Here is a 23,277-nt window from a genome sequence, read left to right as displayed (position 1 = left end):
CAGACCCTGCAAGTCTGTCTTCTGTTCGGTTCTGAGTCATGCCTATCTAGTGTGGGGGAGGATTGGATTGGAGTTTTCTATACAACATAAACCCCCTCCTCACTTCCCACTCTACACCCAGCAGCTAGCTAGCGACACACTGGCTGTCACTTCGCATGACTCACTCCCTGCTTATTACTTTGTCACTGAATACTGTCTGGTCTTGAATTGTCAATGGAAGTATTGCTTTAGCCTTGCCTTATTAAATTTGACACCCACTGGGACAAACAGAAGGCCGAGGTCTAAGCTGCCCTGAAGCCTCTGTCTGGAAATATAGAAATATACATTATTCTCAGAAAACCATGGTCTCCATGGTGTAGGTACTGTTTTCCTCTCTGTCCAAGGCCTAGATGGTCTTTAGCTCACCTGAGTACTTCCCATTAGAGAAATACCTATTTCTGTCTCCTCTGAGCGAGTATCTGGACAAAAGTATAGTCGGGGTGGGATAACACCCTGATTAATGCCTTTAAACTGTGAATTCATTTTATTTTTTTCATTATTTCCAATGAATGATGTTTCACCTGATTGGGTGTGAGTCTGGGTCATATCCAAGAATAGTGACAATAACCCGTCCTGGCTCCTCCCCCTCTCTGACGGTGACCTCATAGTGGTTCTGGGACAGGATGGGGCCCTCGTTGACATCATCCACATAGATGGAGACGGTTGCCGTGAATGCTGACCCATACCTCCCTCAGACCAGGGCCACCGGATATTCAGCACTAAGGAGCAGGATGTACTCGCTCTCCCTCTCGAAGTCCAGCACCTACATGCCATACAGGTTGCCATATAAATGCTGTTCATATGGAAGTGCATGCACTAACACACAGTTAAAGTCGGAAGTTTACATACATCTTAGCCAAGTACGTTTTTTCACAATTCTTTACATTTAATCCTAGTAAAATTAACCTGTTTTACGTCAGATAGAATCACCACTTTATTTTAAGAATGTGAAATGTCAGAATAATAGTAGAGAGGATGACTTATTTCAGCTTTGATTTCTTTCATCACATTCCCAGTCGGTCAGAAGTTTACATACACTCAATTAGTATTTGGTAGCATTGCCTTTAATTTGTTTAACTTGGGCCAAATGTTTTGCGCAGCCTTTCACAAGCTTCCCACAATAAGTTGGGTGAATTTTGTCCCATTTCTCCTGACAGAGCTGGTGTAACTGAGTCAGGTTTGTAGGACTCCTTGTGTAACGGATGTGAAATAGCTAGCTAGTTAGCGGTGGTGCGCGCTAAATAGCGTTTCAATCGGTGATGTCACTTGCTCTGAGACCTTGAAGTAGTGGTTCCCCTTGCTCTGCAAGGGCTGTGGCTTTTGGGGAGCGATGGGTAACGATGCTTTGAGGGTGACTGTTGTTGATGTGTGCAGAGGGTCCCTGGTTCGCGCCCGGGTATGGGCGAGGGGACGCTCTAAAGTTATACTGTTACACTTGCTCGCACTCGCTTTTTCAGTTCTGCCCACAAATGTTCTATAGGATTGAGGTCAGGGCTTTGTGATGGCCACTCCAATACCTTGACTTTGTTGTCCTTAAGCCATTTTGCCACAACTTTGGAAGTATAATTGGGGTCATTGTCCATTTGGAAGACCCATTTGCGACCAAGCTTTAACTTCCTGACTGATGTCTTGCTTCAAAATATCCACATAATTTCCCTGCCTCATGATGCCATCTATTTTGTGAAGTGCACCAGTCCCTCCTGCAGCAATGCACCCCAGCAACATGATGCTGCCACCCCTGTGCTTAATGGTTGGGATGGTGTTCTTCGACTTGCAAGCATCCCCCTCTTTCCTTCAAACATCAGGATAGTCATTATGGCCAAACAGTTGTATATGTATATGCTGTACTCCATATCATATACTGCATCTTGCCATCTTTATGTAATACATGTATCACTAGCCACTTTAAACTATGCCACTTTATGTTTATATACCCTACATTACTCATCTCGTATGTATATACTGCACTCTATATATGTATATACTGCACTCTATACCATCTAATGCATCTTGCCTATGCCATTCTGTACCATCACTCATTCATATATCTTTGTGTACATATTCTTTATCCCTTTACACTTGTGTGTATAAGGTAGTAGTTGTGGAATTGTTAGGTTAGATTACTCGTTGGTTATTGCTGCATTGTCGGAACTAGAAGCACAAGCATTTTGCTACACTTGCATTAACATCTGCTAACCATGTATATGTGACAAATAAAATTGTATTTTATTTGGTCATTATGGCCAAACAGTTCTATTTTTGTTTCATCAGACCAGAGGACATTTCTCCAAAAAGTACGATCTTTGTCCCCATGTGCAGTTGCAAACCGTAGTCTGGCTTTTTTAAGGCGGTTTTTGAGCAGTGGCTTCTTCCTTGCTGAGCGGCCTTTCAGGTTACGTCGACATAGGACTTGTTTTTACTGTGGATATAGATACTTTTGTACCTGTTTCCTCCAGCATCTTCACAAGGTCCTTTGCTGTTGTTCTGTGATTGATTTGCACTTTTCGCACCAAAGTACATTCATCTCTAGGAGACAGAACGCGTCTCCTTCCTGAGCGGTATGACGGCATGGTGTTTATACTTGCGTACTATTGTTTGTACAGATGAACGTGGTGCCTTCAGGCATTTGGAAATTGCTCCCAAGGATGAACCAGACTTGTGGAGGTCTACAATTATTTTCTGAGGTCTTGGCTGATTTCTTTTGATTTTCTCATGATGTCAAGCAAAGGGGCACTGAGTTTGAAGGTAGGCCTTGAAATACATCCACAGTTACACCTCCAATTGACTCAAATTATGTCAATTAGCCTATCAGAAGCTTCTAAAGCCATGACATCATTCTCTGGAATTTTCCAAGCTGTTTAAAGGCACAATCAACTTAGTGTATGTAAACTTCTGACCCACCGGAATTGTGATACAGTGAATTATAAGTCAAATAATCTGTCTGTAAACAATTGTTGGAAAAATCACTTGTGTCATGCACAAAGTAGATGTCCTAACCGACTTGCCAAAAGTATATTTTGTTAACAAGAAATTTGTGGAGTGGTTGAAAAAACGAGTTTTAATGACTCCAACCTAAGTGTATGTAAACTACCGACTTCAACTGTATATGTAGTGTTCTAATAGCTGTAAAACATGGGAACATAGAGTTCTACGGTGCAAGAATGAACACCAGGAAAATAATCATGGGAGAGCTTTACTAACATTTCCCAGAAAACAGCAGATTTGATCTAAAAAGCAAAAAAGCAATCAATGAATCTGTTGCGAATGTGCCATTTCAGCACTCCATGAGACACACAGGTTGCTCATTTAGACTGAGCAAAATATCGAACTGCCCCCTCCAACAGAGGCATGGGATTGTATTAAGCTCATGGAGCAAACACAGGAGGTAAGAAAGAGCCTGCATATGTCTGCTGCTAATCGGCGTGTTCCACAGATTTACAGGCTGATCCCACTGGGAAGGAGAGGGTTGTGGAACAATACACAGTGACTCTAAACAATGCCTGCATAATACCGGCAGACAAGTTGATTTACCGGCAGAGAAGAGTTTTATTTTCACCGTAAAATGGAAACTGGAATGACAGGGACGGCCATTTGATTAAAGTGTCACCTGACATGAATCCTGAGTGTGATGGAGAATCCCGTTAGTGGACAGCCATTGCTATGCTTACTCTGTGAGGTCATAGCCCAGGATTGTATCCCCTTGTGTTGTCTACGTTCTGGTGAAATGAAGTTATTGCTGTTGCTCATAACATGTCAATTGGCCCAAATAGCTACCTCTGTTGCTAGAGAAAAAACACAGACGTTGATCAGTGTTGGAGTGACTCATGGTGCTGACTGGAAGTGAAGTGCAGGTTTGTATCAGGCAACAACCAGAAGAATCCAAACACCCCTCAGCTGCCGTTGTTGGCCTTAAGTTGCTGTGTGGAGGGCGGCCCTCTAGGTTAAATGGGGACACTTGAAGCATGAGAGTCTCCAGCTCAATGGGTTTAAAAAGAAGGAGACGATTGCTAGTGATCCCCTCTTTTACATCAAGATTGTAATAAGATCAAAGAAGTAGTCCTTTGTGTGTGTGTGTGTGTGTGTGTGTGTGTGTGTGTGTGTGTGTGTGTGTGTGTGCGTGCGTGCGTGCGTGTGTATGACATGTGTAGTGCGTGTGTGTGTGTGTTCATCTGTAATCTCTATTCTTCCCTTCTGAAAATGGTTGAATCAGCTATGTGCACCTGCCACCTAGCACACGGCCACCAAACACACATTTTTTGACGCCATCCTCTCTCATTCACCATTCATGACGGCAGGTACTGTATGTACGCGTGTAGGAGGCATCTGAACAGAACACGTGCTTGACATGGGCCTGGTAGAAAAAAGGCCCAGAGTTTTTCCTGACCAGGTCACGTGGATTAGCATGCTACACCCAACCTCAGACACACACGCCTACAGCACAGCAGGAGCTGAATACTCTCATTGATATTATCCTCACGCTATCGAAACAACCGTAGCACAGCACCAGAGAGACAGATTAGCTAGTGTTTAGTTAGCGGTGCCCTTGCCTGTGTGGTAAACAGGTAATTACTTTCCACAGACTAATGGCACTGTGTCATTATTCAGTTAGACGTAGTGCAAGCTGCTGTTATAGAGACAACGGGACTACCCTCTGGGTTGTCTCAGTCTCGCCACAAGGCAACATGTTAGTGAGCGTGCTCGGATGTGCTAACAAGCTATTTTATCAGACGGACAGTCGTTGGCTGGCTTTAAGCCTGTAACTCCTACACTAAATATTCACTGTATGTGGTGGTTCAAAATTGGCTACAGTAGGCCTATGTCAGAGCCTTATACAGCATGTCATTACTGTATGGCAGGGTTCATCAGAGACAATGCAAAGGGGTTGTGCTCCAGTCCTGTATCAGTTTAGACAATACCGGAGGCAACTCCTGGTTTACCTCTGCGGAATATAGGTAACAGTCCTCTACTCCCATGGAGCGGTAGAACGTAGTTGCCCCGCTTCCAGAGAATGGGTACACAAACAATGACAAACACTCCCTCTCTTCTCTCCAAAGCCCTCCTGTCCAGGCCAGGGGAGAGAGCTGAGGCAGGGCGGTGCTGGGGCAGGGCTGGGAGCGTGGAGGGGATTACAGGAGACCAGGGAAGAGCCAGAGAGACACCCCAGGGATGGGCTCAGATTATTTGGGGATAAACTATTGTTTGTGTCATGGCTTATTTTTGGGACACGTGCCGTGGAAATGCCCGCATGTGCGCGTATGAAGAGACACAGAAAGGGATATACAAAGCAATATTGAATATTTCTACGTAGTTATTAATACCATGTTGAGATCATGTTAAAATGCCTCCTATTCAATCGATGTCTAGGGCTCTCTGGGTTGTCTTATTTGTGAATGAACAAGAGAGAATAGAGGCTATTGAATGAAGGAGATTGCCGTACCTTGGAGAGGATGAGTGAAACCTCATTGGTCTGCTTGTCTGTGACCGGTGTGAACACCTCCTCATTGCCAGATTCCAGCCTGTAACTCACCTGCCAGCTGTCTCCTCCCCTCTCATCAGCATGACATGCCAACACCGCCGTTATCATGGCTCCCAAAGGAGCATCCTCTGTCAGGTGGAAGGGGCCGTACTTAGAGAGGGGGGGAGGAGGTAGAGAAAAAGGTGAGAGGAGAAAGGGAGAGAGGATAAAAAAATAATGAAGCAGGGGCTACTATCTGCATAGCTTTCTCTCTGGGGTTTTTATGCTGGGTATCCGTAAAGCACTTTGTGACAACTGCTGAAAAGGGCTTAATAAAATACATGCGATTGTTTGAGAAATAGTTTAAAAGTATATTATTTAGTATTAGATGGATTTAGCTGGGAATTTGCATTTTTAGGACTACACCATTGGTTCCGTTGTTCCAGGCAAACCATATCAAGTGCATTTCAAATATTTCAACATATTTGACATAATCTAGGATATGTACAGTGTATTTGACCCAGGTCTGGTGTGTGTATGCAGGCATGTTCCGTGTGGTCCTGTGTTGTTGACCTTCATTCACACACCTCCAATCTCTCTGCTTTGGAGTCCTTTAATCAGCCACTCACTGTGGCCCTCCACTGAAGCGGCTGAGTCTCTGATCTGCCTGCCCGGGCTAGAGGGTCGCTGATACCATGGGCCTCATCACTCACCTGCCAGCTCCCTACAAACCCGTTCACATGTTGCTGGAAAAAGCAGGGGCACTCTGGCGTGACCCACTCAAGAGCTTTTTCCACCTCAGTGTGTGTGTGTGTGTGTGTGTGTGTGTGTGTGTGTGTGTGTGTGTGTGTGTGTGTGTGTGTGTGTGTGTGTGTGTGTGTGTGCGTGTGCGTGCGTACGCGTGCCAGAGTGAGAGAACATGAGCCTGGGGCTGGCATCGACTCAAAACATGATTGACAGCATTGTTGAGGTGCATAGAGAATCCAAAATGAGAATCCAAAATGAGCTGTAAATCTTTTGTCATGGCATGCACCCAATGAAGAAGACACTGGATGACTCTGGGATGACTCTGGGATGACTCTGGAATATGAAGGCAGGGCACTGTCTACTGTATCGTAACAGTACCTTCTCTCACTCCGAGAGCATCTGAACTTAACAAGCACAGTTGGGGTTTACATTGACTTAGCACCAGTGAGGACAACGAGAGCTTTGTGTCCCATTGTCAAGTCCCCATTTTAAGATGACTATCCTGTCTCCTGCATTATTCAGGAGGTGTGGGTGTAGACTGTTTTCTGCTCCGTAACAGTGTGTGAGAAAAGGGTCTATCTTTGGCCCGTATACTGCATACCTTGAGGCCAGCGCAAACCAAATGTTGTCTCATGGAGACCTCAGCGGTGACTTCATTATTCATGAGGATCGACTATGGAAAAGACCACTGGAAACACTGACTGTCCCCAGAGATGCTCTCATAGATCAGAAATAGCCTTTATGTTAAGACTGAGGTCCATTTCAATGGTAGGCTCAGCTACACTCCCCCCGAACCAGAGGAGATGACAACACTGTGCGGCTAACGAGAGCTCGTATGAGTTTTTTTTCTTGACAAAATTGCAGAACGATGCAGTTCATTTCTGTACTAGAAGGGATGCATTTCACTTTTAACAAAGTATTTCATATTTCATTAAAAACGGCTTTTTTTTTACCGGTGAGCTCAGACGTGATAGTAAATATTGCTCAGTGCAACAATTTTCCTATGAAGATGTGAAATGTTCTGACTGCCGCAAGTGTCAGGGATATCATTTAGAGCTTTCTTATGGTGACGCTGGGGATTTGCCTTATTCTATAAATAAAGGATTCTCACAGGACTCATCTGAGGCTTATTCAGATTAACTCAGAGAACATTGTCCATTTGGAGCACAATGAGAAATAAACCCTACAATAATACGTTTCCATCTCCACAGATGTAGCATATTAATTTGATCACCCTGTTGTAGGAGAACTGTCCTGCAATGCAGGAAATGTCAAACGTGTAGCGTATTTGAGATTAAAAAAAAAAAAATTGAAATGCTTGTGAAGTTTGTAACTCCCACTTTTAAATTTCAGACTTGACTTAATTCATTGTCCATTAATTATAAGCCACGTAACAATTCACATTTTCTGTTGCTGAAGGATTACTTCACTGCTGTAGCGAACTGGCTCAAATGAAGGTCCTACATTTGTATAAGCCTGAGATTTAAGCTTGGATCCCCCTAAAAGCACTCCATCTCTCTCCCCTCTGGGAAATCAAATCAGTGACCTGGAGGGAGAGTTCAAACACAGCAGGCATTCAACAGAAAAGAAAAAAAACGAATATACTGTCTAAGCAGATAGATTTGCAATGAGCGCTCTGAATCACTTCTATCCCCCCCAAACCAAAAAATCACGCTGTCGGTCCTCTCTTCAGCCTGGGTAAAGGCACCTCGTGTTGAGTGAAGACGGGTGGGTTGTCGTTCTCGTCCTGCACTGTCACAGCCACAGTACAGGAGCTGTTTAAGCCTGCAAAGGAAATCATCATCAGAGAGAGACAGGCTCCATCAGTGAGTCACTTAGTTTGGCATGCCTCTGTCATACTGATGCCTTCAGTCTTAATCATGATCATCAGTCACTGCAGTGTCATATTTAAACAATATTCTCCTCAGAAGAAGCAGAGGGAAAACCTCCAACATTACATCTGCTAGTCTAAAACTAATTTACCCTACCACTGCACCTGTCTACATATCACAATAGGTTACTACTATAGAGTATCTCTGGATTATCTTTACATTGTACTATGTATACATTATCTTTGTGGAAGTAACCCCTCACCCCTCTCCCTAACACCACAGAACCACATTGCCATGCAGCACTGTTGGTCACCTTTAGCGTCCTCAGCAGTGATGGTCAGTGTGTACTGTGGGGCAGCTCCCTCCAGGTTGTCTGCCTGCACTGAGATGACCCCAGAGTCACGATCCACCTGGAACAAGGCACAAGAGCTCTCTAGGATCTGGCCAACCAGCCGCTAGAAGATTGTCACGTTATCGGTTTTCGGATCATCGTTGTCGGCTGCTTGAACTGTGAGGATTTCTGTCCCTGGGAAAAGAGCAAAGTCCTCACAGATTAGTGTGTGGGCAAAAACACATTTTCTTTGAACCCTCAAGTGAGAAACACCGAATCCTATTTTGAGCATCCTGATGAATTTCTCCATCGTTTTTTATTTCTCAGTATTTCGTTTTAAGCGTAAACAAAAGGCCTTTGTGATCCAGTATGTTCCAGAGTTGTCTGTAGGAGTGTCATATGAGTGTTCCGAGGGTTGCGCCTCACGCCGTGGGGCAAGCTCCTTGACCACGGTGTGGTACTGTGTGGTAGGGAACGTGGGCCTGTTGTCGTTGGCATCGTCCGCCATCACTCTCAGCTCCACAGGCTTGGCGGTCTCCCTGCCGTCTGGACGCTCCACCACGATGCTGATCTGGAACTATCAGACATGTGCTTTCACAAAGTGTCCAGATCAAATCTCCCTGTGTGGACGCACAGTGAGACCACAGACCTTCACACTGGAATAACACAAAGCGCCAGTTCTCAGCCATGGAAAGATCTTCATGTTCTGTATTGAACGATGCACAATTACACACTGGAACCACAGTCTGAGATAAAGCCCCAACGATTTTGTATTCGTTATTTATTGAGCTTTCTTGGAATAGATAGGGGGATGGGAGGTGTGTGGGGTTTATGTGTGTGAATGAAATTGCTTTTTTAGAGTGCAGATTGCTCACCCCCCTCTCTCCCCTTTCACTCTGACCTGTCTTTAGAAGATGAAGCCATTAGGTGAACGATAGGCAGTGACAGTGCTAACACTCAGTGTGTCCATTGATTCCTGGGCTGCCATTCAGCTCACGGCACTGAGCCATTTTGCTTCTTTGACACGTCCAGAGATGATTCATCATACGGGCACGCAACTCTGTCAACACCAAGCGAGAGGTACTGTACACGTGCATGCATCCCCTCCTCCTCTCCTCCCTTTTCCCTCCATCAGCTGTAAGAGTCACATGGCGCGGACATACGAGTCTCAGTCAGTCAGCGTGGAACCATCGCAATCAGGGAACCTGGACTGCCTCACTCGTGTTGTGTTGCGTGAGGAGGTGGATCAATAGGCTGTGACTCATGTGTGATGCATGCTGGAACATGACAGCTCCATCATGATAGGTGACAGTCACTGCCGGGCAGGGGGAGAGGATAAGGAGGGGAGAGGGGGTGTATCTGACTTTATGATTACTGTGCTATAGGAAAGGTTCAGACAGAATAGACTCTCTGAGGGCTTTCTGTAGAAACAGAACCTCCAATAACCTGATGGATTTCTCCTTACTTGTGTCAGACCAGTGAGCAGTTAAGGTCTCTGGCCAAACACGTTGCTTGTTACTCTGCGGAATGACCCCAAAGACAACCTGTGCCAAAAAAATGGATGTTTATCTAATCCTGTACAGCTTTGGAGCTTAGCTTTTTGGAAAACTGCAGAGGAGGAAAAAAGACACGTTGTGATTTGAGTCATGATCCTCCTTTTCTTGTTAACCCCGATTTTCCTCTGTTCTTACAGTGTAATTCCGTACATCACATGACATGACGATGCGTTCACAGTCCTAACAAGTCCTTACTATATGTTAAAGACAAGGAGGTACGATACATTATGAATGAAAACTGTGTGGCCACTCGCCTGGTCCTGAGTCTCTCTGTCCAGTGGGGCGTTGAGAGAGATGACTCCCTCTTTGCTGACAGTGAACAGCATCTCTGGGAATTCCCCCTCCAGGCTGTTCCCTACCAGACCCCCCCACTCCACTTCACCTAGACACCGCACAGGGAAGCAGGGAAGGCACTGAACAGCTCATAAACTGAACATAGTAAATTCAACGGTCTCTCTGCACTGCAGGATTGTAGGATTGAGGCCCCCTTCAGCTGTTCCCACTCACTCTCTCTCCTTCTCTCTCTCTTTCTAGTAAAGTATAGACACCTAGGCTTTACTAGAGAGGGAAACCTGTAAGGTGTTTAAATTATAAAGCGCTGAGTCAATGTACAAAAGCTCATACATGTTGGATGGGGGGGGCCTTCCACTGATTTAAAGAACAGGGCCGGACAGGGAGCTGTATGATTAGCTCAGAGGGCCCCATGAAACAGCACCGAAGAAGGAGCGGTCACCGGCAGAGATACAGGGGGGCATGTGCATCTCCTCAACCCACTGTCACACTTCCACTCCATTGTTTTGGAGATGGCTCCCCAAACGCCGAGGCTGTGTATACACAAGTCCCTCTTCTCACGACTTCCCATAACCAGTGTTATGGTGTTTCAGGGCCTCAGTGCTTTGAAGAGATGTAGTATATAACAACGTGATTGATGACCTGATTGCTCTAAAAATGGATGAGTAGAGTACACCGTAGCTGATGTAATGTCTTGCTTTCATTGCTTTTTTTTTGAACAGCTTGCAGTGCACGCTCTGTCTTCTACGTCACCTTAAAAGGGCAATTCCAACACTTTTCAACCTCATATTCATTAGCTCCAGCACCGTACCGGTGTCTACATATGTGAAAACGGCGTGTTTCTATGACTTGTGGTTAAAAAGATAAGAAGAAAGGTCCTACATTTGTCTTTTTTTAAATCTGTGACAGTGATTTTCAAAAACCTACAACGGGTTTCTAGCCAGAGGGAGGGTATTTTCTTGCTCATCACGTCATCAAGAAATTCTCATAGTGTTTGAAAATCACAATTTTTCAATGTTTTCACCATTGATGATGTCATCATGTAGAACCTTTTAACTTATATATGTATAGAAATGCGCTGTTTTCACATTTGTAGACACTGGTACTGTGCTGGAGAAAATGAAAATGAGGTTGAAAAGTGGTGTAATTGCCCTTTAAGTGCACAACTACTGTATTTATAATACAGCAATTTTATTTTACAAATCTGACTTAGATGTATAAGAAGTAGGCACAATGTGGAATTCTCCTGCCTTGATTTAGCCTAATTGTTATTTTAGAAAAAGACCAAAAATGCCCAAAGATGAGCAATGCTTCTTGAGATCAACAACCAAAGTGCACCTATATCAATATCAATGACTGAAGGAAAATATTTAGAAAAAAAATTATTATTATTATTTTCATAATGGATAATGGAAGAAAAACCCATCAGCATAATGCATACGTGTTGCACAACATTTCACTGAGTAGAGAAATGACTTTCCATACTGCCGATAGTAAAGGGCTCCCAGTTATACTCAGAGTCTTTCAACATGACCCACTCATCTGTTTGGTAACTGCACAGCTGTGAGTCCTACCACCTACATACACATGGTGGTAAAGGCAGAGTGGGTGGAGAGAGGCTTTTCCCATCATGTGGGCACGGTCGACCAGTGGTGGATTCTATACTGTTACCTCTTTACATGGACATGCAGATATGGTGTTGTGTTCTGCCCCTACAATACAAGTTATAGCCTAATTAATTGTAATATAGTAATAGCATTTTGACCAGCAGATGATATTTTTTATGAGGGTTTGAGAATCTCAAGGACAGAGTAGTCTTGTATTTTAAACCTGAGCCACACACACGCACACACACACACACACACACACACACACACACACACACACACACACACATGCACACACACGCACACACGCACACTCACTCACACATGTTCCAGCAGAGATTTGTATGACATGTTTGAGATTTTGCCTGTCCACATTTTAGGTTGGTAAATTGGCATTGAAAATGTGAAAAAAAAAGATAAAATCTGCCCACGTTTTGATACCACATGTTTTGAGTCCACACGTTTTCAGTGGGCGGATGGAGCTGGCGTGAGTGAGAGGAGGAGAGGAGGAGGAGAGGGGGAAGAGGAGGAGGAGGAGGAGGGGAGTTACTGTGGCGACACCCACAGACCACAATGAAATGTAGAAATGCACATATTCACAGCAAATCATGACTCTATGTTCTCAAGTTTGCGTTACTGTCTTGAGGTCTTGGGTTTGCATTTCTGACCATGTTCCATTGTTGTAAGCACCTGTAACTAGTAAACAGACTATTGTTCCATCCTCATAAGGACCTACATATAGAAAACAGACTATTGTTCCATCCTCATAAGGACCTACATATAGTAAACAGACTATTGTTCCATCCTCGTAAGGACCTACATATAGTAAACAGACTATTGTTCCATCCTCATAAGGACCTACATATAGTAAACAGACTATTGTTCCATCCTCGTAAGGACCTACATATAGTAAACAGACTATTGTTCCATCCTCATAAGGACCTACATATAGTAAACAGACTATTGTTCCATCCTCGTAAGGACCTACATATAGTAAACAGACTATTGTTCCATCCTCATAAGGACCTACATATAGTAAACAGACTATTGTTCCATCCTCGTAAGGACCTACATATAGAAAACAGACTATTGTTCCGTCCTCATAAGGACCTACATTGTAACGGCGTTCTTCGTTTGTTGAAAGAGAGGACCGAAATGCAGCGTGGTGGTTACTCATGTTCTTTAATGAATGAATGACGATACATGAAATAACTAATAAATACGAAAACAACAAACGGAACGTGAAACCTAATACAGCCTATCTGGTGAACACTACACAAAGACAGGAACAATCACCCACAAACACACAGTGAAACCCAGGCTACCTAAATATGGTTCCCAATCAGAGACAATGACGAACACCTGCCTCTGATTGAGAACCATATCAGGCCGAACATAGAACTGGACAAACTAGACATGTAACATAGAATGCCCACTCAGATCACACCCTGACCAACCAAAACATAGAAATATACAAAGTAAACTATGGTCAGGGTGTGACAGTACCCCCCCCCCAAGGTGCGGACTCCGGCCGCAAAACCTGAACCTATAGGGGAGGGTCTGGGTGGGCATCTGTCCGCGGTGGCGGCTCTGGCGCTGGACGTGGACCCCACTCCATAATAGTCTTGGTCCACCTCCTTAGCGTCCCTAGATAGGTGACCCTCCTTAATGACAGCTCGGGACAGAGGGTCAGCTCGAGACAGAAGGACAGCTCGGGACAGAGGTAGCTCGGGACTGATGGGTAGCTCAGCACTGAGAGGAAGCTCAGCACTGAGAGGAAGCTCAGGCAGGTAGTTGGATCCGGCAGATCCTGGCTGGCTGGCGGTTCTGGCAGATCCTGGCTGACTGGCAGATCTGGCAGATCCTGGCTGACTGGCAGATCTGGCAGATCCTGGCTGACTGGCAGATCTGGCAGATCCTGGCTGACTGGCAGATCTGGCAGATCCTGGCTGACTGGCAGATCTGGCAGATCCTGGCTGACTGGCAGATCTGGCAGATCCTGGCTGACTGGCAGATCTGGCAGATCCTGGCTGACTGGCAGATCTGGCAGATCCTGGCTGACTGGCAGATCTGGCAGAGTCTGGCTGACTGGCAGATCTGGCAGAGTCTGGCTGACTGGCAGATCTGGCAGAGTCTGGCTGACTGGCAGATCTGGCAGAGTCTGGTCGACTGGCAGATCTGGAAGAGTCTGGTCGACTGGCAGATCTGGAAGAGTCTGGTCGACTGGCAGATCTGGAAGAGTCTGGTCGACTGGCAGATCTGGAAGAGTCTGGTCGACTGGCAGATCTGGAAGAGTCTGGTCGACTGGCAGATCTGGAAGAGTCTGGTCGACTGGCAGCTCTGGCTGCTCCATGCTGACTGGCTGCTCTGGCTGCTCCATGCTGACTGGCTGCTCCATGCTGCCTGGCGGCCCTGGCTGCTCCATGCTGACTGGCGGCCCTGGCTGCTCCATGCTGACTGGCGGCCCTGGCTGCTCCATGCTAACTGGCAGCTCTGGCGGCTCCTTGCAGACTGGCAGCTCTGGCGGCTCCTTGCAGACTGGCAGCTTTGGCGGCATCCTGCAGACTGGCAGCTCTGGCGGCTCCTTGCAGACTGGCAGCTCCTTGCAGACTGGCAGGTTTATGCAGACTGGCAGCTCCTTGCAGACTGGCAGCTCTATGCAGACTGGCAGCTCCTTGCAGACTGGCAGCTCCTTGCAGACTGGCAGGTTTATGCAGACTGGCAGCTCCTTGCAGACTGGCAGCTCCATGCTGACTGGCAGCTCCATGCAGACTGGCAGCTCCATGCAGACTGGCAGCTCCATGCAGACTGGCAGCTCCTTGCAAACTGGCAGCTCCTTGCAAACTGGCAGCTCCTTGCAAACTGGCAGCTCCTTGCAAACTGGCAGTTCTGAACAGGAGGGAGACTCCGACAGCGCTGGAGAGGAGGAGGGCTCCGACAGCGCTGGACAGGCGAGGCGCACTGTAGGCCTGATGCGTGGTGCTGGCACTGGTGGTACTGGGCCGAGGACACGCACAGGAAGCCTGGTGCGGGGAGCTGCTACCGGAGGGCTGGGGTGTGGAGGTGGTACTGGAAAAACCGGACCGTGCAGGCGCACTGGAGCTCTTGAGCACCGAGCCTGCCCAACCTTACCTGGTTGAATGCTCACGGTCGCCCTGCCAGTGCGGCGAGGTGGAATAGCCCGCACTGGGCTATGCAGGCGAACCGGAGACACCGAGCGCAAGGCTGGTGCCATGTAAGCCGGCCCAAGGAGACGCACTGGGGACCAGCTGCGTAGAGCCGGCTTCATGGCATTAGGCTCGACGCTCAATCTAGCCCGGCTGACACGCGGAGCTGGAATATACCGCACCGGGCTATGCACCCGCACTGGAGACACCGTGCGCACCACTGCATAACACGGTGCCTGTCCGGTCTCTCTAGCCCCCCGGTAAGCACAGGGAGTCTGCCCAGGTTTCCTACCTGGCGTAGCCATACTCCCTGTTAGCCCCCCCCCAAGAAATTTTTGGGGCTGCCTCTCGGGCTTCCTTCCGCGCCGCCGTGCCTGCTTCGCCAACTCCATTCTCTGATAACCTTCCGCGCACTGCTCCATTGAATCCCAGGCGGGCTCCGGCACTCTCCCTGGGTCGACCGCCCACCTGTCGATCTCCTCCCAAGTAGTATACTCCATGCCATTGCTGTCCATAACGTCCTCCTTTCGCTGCTGCCTGTTAACACGCTGCTCGGTCCGAGTGAGGTGGGTGATTCTGTAACGGCGTTCTTCGTTTGTTGAAAGAGAGGACCGAAATGCAGCGTGGTGGTTACTCATGTTCTTTAATGAATGAATGACGATACATGAAATAACGAATAAATACGAAAACAACAAACGGAACGTGAAACCTAATACAGCCTATCTGGTGAACACTACACAAAGACAGGAACAATCACCCACAAACACACAGTGAAACCCAGGCTACCTAAATATGGTTCCCAATCAGAGACAATGACGAACACCTGCCTCTGATTGAGAACCATATCAGGCCGAACATAGAACTGGACAAACTAGACATGTAACATAGAATACCCACTCAGATCACACCCTGACCAACCAAAACATAGAAATATACAAAGTAAACTATGGTCAGGGTGTGACATACATATAGTAAACAGACTATTGTTCCATCCTCATAAGGACCTACATATAGTAAACAGACTATTGTTCCATCCTCGTAAGGACCTACATATAAATCAAATCAAATTTATTTATATAGCCCTTCGTACATCAGCTGATATCTCAAAGTGCTGTACAGAAACCCAGCCTAAAACCCCAAACAGCAAGCAATGCAGGTGTAGAAGCACGGTGGCTAGGAAAAACTCCCTAGAAAGGCCAAAACCTTAGGAAGAAACCTAGAGAGGAACCAGGCTATGTGGGGTGGCCAGTCCTCTTCTGGCTGTTCCGGGTGGAGATTATAACAAAACATGGTCAAGATGTTCAAATGTTCATAAATGACCAGCATGGTCGAATAATAATAAGGCAGAATAGTTGAAACTGGAGCAGCAGCACAGTCAGGTGGACTGGGGACAGCAAGGAATCATCATGTCAGGTATTCCTGGGGCATGGTCCTATGGCTCAGGTCCTCCGAGAGAGAGAAAGAAAGAGAGAATTAGAGAGAGCATATGTGGGATGGCCAGTCCTCTTCTGGCTGTGCCGGGTGGAGATTATAACAGAACATGGCCAAGATGTTCAAATGTTCATAAATGACCAGCATGGTCGAATAATAATAAGGCAGAACAGTTGAAACTGGAGCAGCAGCACAGCCAGGTGGACTGGGGACAGCAAGGAGTCATCATGTCAGGTAGTCCTGGGGCATGGTCCTAGGGCTCAGGTCCTCCGAGAGAGAGAAAGAGAGAAGGAGAGAATTAGAGAACGCACACTTAGATTCACACAGGACACCGAATAGGACAGGAGAAGTACTCCAGATATATAACAAACTGACCCTAGCCCCCCGACACATAAACTACTGCAGCATAAATACTGGAGGCTGAGACAGGAGGGGTCAGGAGACACTGTGGCCCCATCCGAGGACACCCCCGGACAGGGCCAAACAGGAAGGATATAACCCCACCCACTTTGCCAAAGCACAGCCCCCACAACACTAGAGGGATATCTTCAACCACCAACTTACCATCCTGAGACAAGGCTGAGTATAGCCCACAAAGACCTCCGCCACGGCACAACCCAAGGGGGGGGGGGGGGGGGGGGGGGGGGGCGCCAACCCAGACAGGATGACCACATCAGTGACTCAACCCACTCAGGTGACGCACCCCCTCCAGGGACGGCATGAGAGAGCCCCAGTAAAGCCAGTGACTCAGCCCCTGTAATAGGGTTAGAGGCAGAGAATCCCAGTGGAAAGAGGGGAACCTGCCAGGCAGAGACAGCAAGGGCGGTTCGTTGCTCCAGAGCCTTTCCGTTCACCCTCCCACTCCTGGGCCAGACTACACTCAATCATATGACCCACTGAAGAGATGAGTCTTCAGTAGAGACTTAAAGGTTGAGACCGAGTTTGCGTCTCTGACATGGGTAGGCAGACCGTTCCATAAAAATGGAGCTCTATAGGAGAAAGCCCTGCCTCCAGCTGTTTGCTTAAAAATTCTAGGGACAATTAGGAGGCCTGCGTCTTGTGACCGTAGCGTACGTGTAGGTATGTACGGCAGGACCAAATCAGAGAGATAGGTAGGAGCAAGCCCATGTAATGCTTTGTAGGTTAGCAGTAAAACCTTGAAATCAGCCCTTGCTTTGACAGGAAGCCAGTGTAGAGAGGCTAGCACTGGAGTAATATGATCAAATTTTTTGTTCTAGTCAGGATTCTAGCAGCCGTATTTAGCACTAACTGAAGTTTATTTAGTGCTTTATCCGGGTAGCCGGAAAGTAGAGCATTGCAGTAGTCTAACCTGGAAGTGACAAAAGCATGGATTAATTTTTCTGCATCATTTTTGGACAGAAAGTTTCTGATTTTTGCAATGTTACGTAGATGGAAAAAAGCTGTCCTTGAAATGGTCTTGATATGTTCTTCAAAAGAGAGATCAGGGTCCAGAGTAACGCCGAGGTCCTTCACAGTTTTATTTGAGACGACTGTACAACCATTAAGATTAATTGTCAGATTCAACAGAAGATCTCTTTGTTTCTTGGGACCTAGAACAAGCATCTCTGTTTTGTCCGAGTTTAAAAGTAGAAAGTTTGCAGCCATCCACTTCCTTATGTCTGAAACACATTCTTCTAGCAAGGGCAATTTTGGGGCTTCACCATGTTTAATTGAAATGTACAGCTGTGTGTCATCCGCATAGCAGTGAAAGTTAACATTATGTTTTCGAATGACATCCCCAAGAGGTAAAATATATAGTGAAAACAATAGTGGTCCTAAAACGGAACCTTGAGGAACACCGAAATTTACAGTTAATTTGTCAGAGGACAAACCATTCACAGAGACAAACTGATATCTTTCCGACAGATAAGATCTAAACCAGGCCAGAACTTGTCCGTGTAGACCAATTTGGGTTTCCAATCTCTCCAAAAGAATGTGGTGATCGATGGTATCAAAAGCAGCACTAAGGTCTAGGAGCACGAGGACAGATGCAGAGCCTCGGTCCGATGCCATTAAAATGTAATTTACCACCTTCACAAGTGCCGTCTCAGTGCTATGATGGGGTCTAAAACCAGACTGAAGCATTTCATATACATTGTTTGTCTTCAGGAAGGCAGTGAGTTGTTGCGCAACAGCCTTTTCTAAAATTTTTGAGAGGAATGGAAGATTCGATATAGGCCGATAGTTTTTTATATTTTCTGGGTCAAGGTTTGGCTTTTTCAAGAGAGGCTTTATTACTGCCACTTTTAGTGAGTTTGGTACACATCCGGTAGATAGAGAGCCGTTTATTATGTTCAACATAGGAGGGCCAAGCACAGGAAGCAGCTCTTTCAGTAGTTTAGTTGGAATAGGGTCCAGTATGCAGCTTGAAGGTTTAGAGGCCATGATTATTTTCATCATTGTGTCAAGAGATATAGTACTAAAACACTTGAGCGTCTCTCTTGATCCTAGGTCCTGGCAGAGTTGTGCAGACTCAGGACAACTGAGCTTTGAAGGAATACGCAGATTTAAGGAGGAGTCCGTAATTTGCTTTCTAATAATCATAATCTTTTCCTCAAAGAAGTTCATGAATTTATCACTGCTAAAGTGAAAGTCATCCTCTCTTGGGGAATGCTGCTTTTTAGTTAGCTTTGCGACAGTATCAAAAAGGAATTTCGGATTGTTCTTATTTTCCTCAATTAAGTTAGAAAAATAGGATGATCGAGCAGCAGTAAGGGCTCTTCGGTACTGCACAGTACTGTCTTTCCAAGCTAGTCGGAAGACTTCCAGTTTGGTGTGGCGCCATTTCCGTTCCAATTTTCTGGAAGCTTGCTTCAGAGCTCGGGTATTTTCTGTGTACCAGGGAGCTAGTTTCTTATGAGAAATGTTTTTAGTTTTTAGGGGTGCAACTGCATCTAGGGTATTGCGCAAGGTTAAGTTGAGTTCCTCAGTTAGGTGGTTAACTGATTTTTGTCCTCTGGCGTCCTTGGGTAGACAGAGGGAATCTGGAAGGACATCAAGGAATCTTTGTGTTGTCTGTGAATTTATAACACGACTTTTGATGATCCTTGGTTGGGGTCTGAGCAGATTATTTGTTGCAATTGCAAACGTAATAAAATGGTGGTCCGATAGTCCAGGATTATGAGGAAAAACATTAAGATCCACAACATTTATTCCATGGGACAAAACTAGGTCCAGCGTATGACTGTGAAAGTGAGTGGGTCCAGAGACATGTTGGACAAAACCCACTGAGTCGATGATGGCTCCGAAAGCCTTTTGGAGTGGGTCTGTGGACTTTTCCATGTGAATATTAAAGTCACCAAATATTAGAATATTATCCGCTATGACTACAAGGTCCGATAGGAATTCAGGGAACTCAGTGAGGAACGCTGTATATGGCCCAGGAGGCCTGTAAACAGTAGCTATAAAAAGTGATTGAGTAGGCTGCATAGATTTCATGACTAGAAGCTCAAAAGACGAAAACGTCATTTTTTTTTTTGTAAATTGAAATTTGCTATCGTAAATGTTAGCAACACCTCCGCCTTTGCGGGATGCACGGGGGATATGGTCACTAGTGTAGCCAGGAGGTGAGGCCTCATTTAACACAGTAAATTCATCAGGCTTAAGCCATGTTTCAGTCAGGCCAATCACATCAAGATTATGATCAGTGATTAGTTCATTGACTATAATTGCCTTTGAAGTAAGGGATCTAACATTAAGTAGCCCTATTTTGAGATGTGAGGTATCATGATCTCTTTCAATAATGACAGGAATGGAGGTGGTCTTTATCCTAGTGAGATTGCTAAGGCGAACACCGCCATGTTTAGTTTTGCCCAACCCAGGTCGAGGCACAGACACGGTCTCACGGTCTCATAGTAAATATATAGTAAATATAGTAAACAGACTATTGTTCCATCCTCATAAGGACCTACATATAGTAAACAGACTATTGTTCCATCCTCGTAAGGACCTACATATAGTAAACAGACTATTGTTCCATCCTCATAAGGACCTACATATAGTAAACAGACTATTGTTTTCCAGAATAATAAATGCTGATGGAGATGCAGATAAGATCCATACCACTGAGCAGTAACAGAACTTCCTGTTTTCCTCTTTTTGATAATGTCAGATGTTTCCAGTTATTTACACAGCTTTAGCGATTTGGTGCTGATGCAAGCACAGGGCCGTGGCTAATATTATAAATGTTGAATAACAAGCTAACGGTCCGACTGTAAAGTAAACCAGGTGCAGATACGGCGACACTGGCCTGGCACAGAGCACAGAGACTGATCCCTATTCAATCACAACCGCTAAGTCAGAAACAAATGTAGGTTTTGATTGAACAATCTTCAACATTATGGACACACACACACACACACAGACACACACACCAACCGCGGGAACGGAACCTCGGGCTACAGGGACTCAGGCAGGGGAAAGCCTAGGGGTAAGAGTGACATTAATAATGCACACCGTGGTCGCTTAGGAAAGCCCGTGGGGGACTAAAAAGACAACAACACAACTGCAGTATCCTGATGCTTTACCCATTCCATTACATAATGACATTTTACAATGAACAGTCAAATAAAACATTGGATGAAAGTTTACAGTGTTTGACATTTGTCAGATGACTGCTTTCCATTATTCTAGACTAGAGGCAAAGGACACATGGGTAGGGACACCTGCAGGAATATATAGGACACCTGCAGTTATATACAGATATCTCTGTGATCCCTGAAAGCATCACTGTGTGTCACGTATGAGATGGGGATGGAGATGGAGCATGATACTATGTCACCTGTGAGATGGGAATGGGGTAGGGGCCAGGGAGGTTCTACCTGTGAGATGGGAATGCCGTAGGGGCCAGGGAGGTTCTACCTGTGAGATGGGAATGGCGTAGGGGCCAGGAAGGTTATACATGTGAGATGGGGATGGGGTAGGGGCCAGGAAGGTTATACCTGTGAGATTGGGATGGGGTAGGGGCCAGGAAGGTTATACATGTGAGATGGGGATGGGGTAGGGGCCAGGAAGGTTATACCTGTGAGATGGGAATGGGGTAGGGGGCAGGAAGGTTCTACCTGTGAGATGGGAATGGGGAAGGGGCCAGGAAGGTTCTACCTGTGAGATGGGAATGGGGAAGGGGCCAGGAAGGTTATACCTGTGAGATGGGGATGGGGTAGGGGCCAGGAAGGTTCTACCTGTGAGATGGGAATGGGGAAGGGGCCAGGAAGGTTCTACCTGTGAGATGGGAATGGGGAAGGGGCCAGGAAGGTTATACCTGTGAGATGGGAATGGGGTAGGGGCCAGGAAGGTTATACATGTGAGATGGGAATGGGGTAGGGGCCAGGAAGGTTATACCTGTGAGATGGGGATGGGGTAGGGGCCAGGGAAGTACCTGTGAGATGGGGATGGGTTAGGGGCCAGGGAAGTACCTGTGAGATGGGGATGGGTTAGGGACCAGGAAGGTTATACCTGTGAGATGGGAATGGGGTAGGGGCCAGGGAAGGTTCTACCTGTGAGATGGGAATGGGGAAGGGGCCAGGAAGGTTCTACCTGTGAGATGGGAATGGGGAAGGGGCCAGGAAGGTTATACCTGTGAGATGGGGATGGGGTAGGGGCCAGGAAGGTTATACCTGTGAGATGGGGATGGGGTAGGGGCCAGGAAGGTTCTACCTGTGAGATGGGAATGGGGAAGGGGCCAGGAAGGTTCTACCTGTGAAATGGGAATGGGGAAGGGGCCAGGAAGGTTCTACCTGTGAGATGGGAATGGGGAAGGGGCCAGGAAGGTTATACCTGTGAGATGGGGATGGGGTAGGGGCCAGGAAGGTTATACATGTGAGATGGGAATGGGGTAGGGGCCAGGAAGGTTATACCTGTGAGATGGGGATGGGGTAGGGGCCAGGAAGGTTATACCTGTGAGATGGGGATGGGGTAGGGGCCAGGAAGGTTATACCTGTGAGATGGGAATGGGGTAGGGGCCAGGAAGGTTATACCTGTGAGATGGGGATGGGGTAGGGGCCAGGAAGGTTATACCTGTGAGATGGGGATGGGGTAGGGGCCAGGAAGGTTATACCTGTGAGATGGGAATGGGGTAGGGGCCAGGGAGGTTCTACATGTGAGATGGGGGTGGGGTAGGGGCCAGGAAGGTTATACCTGTGAGATGGGAATGGGGTAGGGGCCAGGGAAGTACCTGTGAGATGGGAATGGGGTAGGGGCCAGGAAGGTTATACCTGTGAGATGGGAATGGGGTAGGGGCCAGGGAGGTAATACATGTGAGATGGGGGTGGGGTAGGGGCCAGGAAGGTTATACATGTGAGATAGGGATGGGGTAGGGGCCAGGAAGGTTATACCTGTGAGATGGGGATGGGGTAGGGGCCAGGAATGTTATACATGTGAGATGGGGGTGGGGTAGGGGCAGTTGAGTGAGGGGCCTGTAACTCACCGTCCTCAGTGAGAGACACCTCGCCGATCACAGAGTCTATGAAGAACATGTGACTGGAGGGGATCCTGGGGGTCTGGTCCATCAGACTGATGTGCAGGTCTCAGCACGGGCTGTGTTACAGTCGTCGCGGTCACATGGCCCCCACTTGCATGCATGAGATCCTTAGCCAAGAGAAAGATAGACAAGCTTCTGTACAGCGGTGTACATTCACACGGTGATTTGACTAGTCAATCATAAGCAAGGGTGACAATAGCTCGTTCTGGTAGTGAAACATCCTTACTCAGTTCAAATGCTAGTATTCCTCCTGGACAATCTTGATTTAATCATGATAACCTTCTGACTTTATTCTAAGATAATTTTACATTTGGTAAGAACA

At 46.6% G+C, this 23,277-nt stretch overlaps 1 pseudogene; it reads right to left on the bottom strand.

Moving 5' to 3' along the window:
• Nucleotides 1–331: 331 nt before the first annotated feature.
• LOC139385297 (cadherin-17-like) lies at nt 332–22,983 on the bottom strand (annotated as a pseudogene).
• Nucleotides 22,984–23,277: the final 294 nt, after the last annotated feature.

The sequence above is a fragment of the Oncorhynchus clarkii genome, chromosome 26, assembly GCF_045791955.1.
Source record: "Oncorhynchus clarkii lewisi isolate Uvic-CL-2024 chromosome 26, UVic_Ocla_1.0, whole genome shotgun sequence".
NCBI classification, from domain to species: domain Eukaryota; kingdom Metazoa; phylum Chordata; class Actinopteri; order Salmoniformes; family Salmonidae; genus Oncorhynchus; species Oncorhynchus clarkii.
This window is presented reverse-complemented; position numbering and strand designations above follow the sequence as displayed.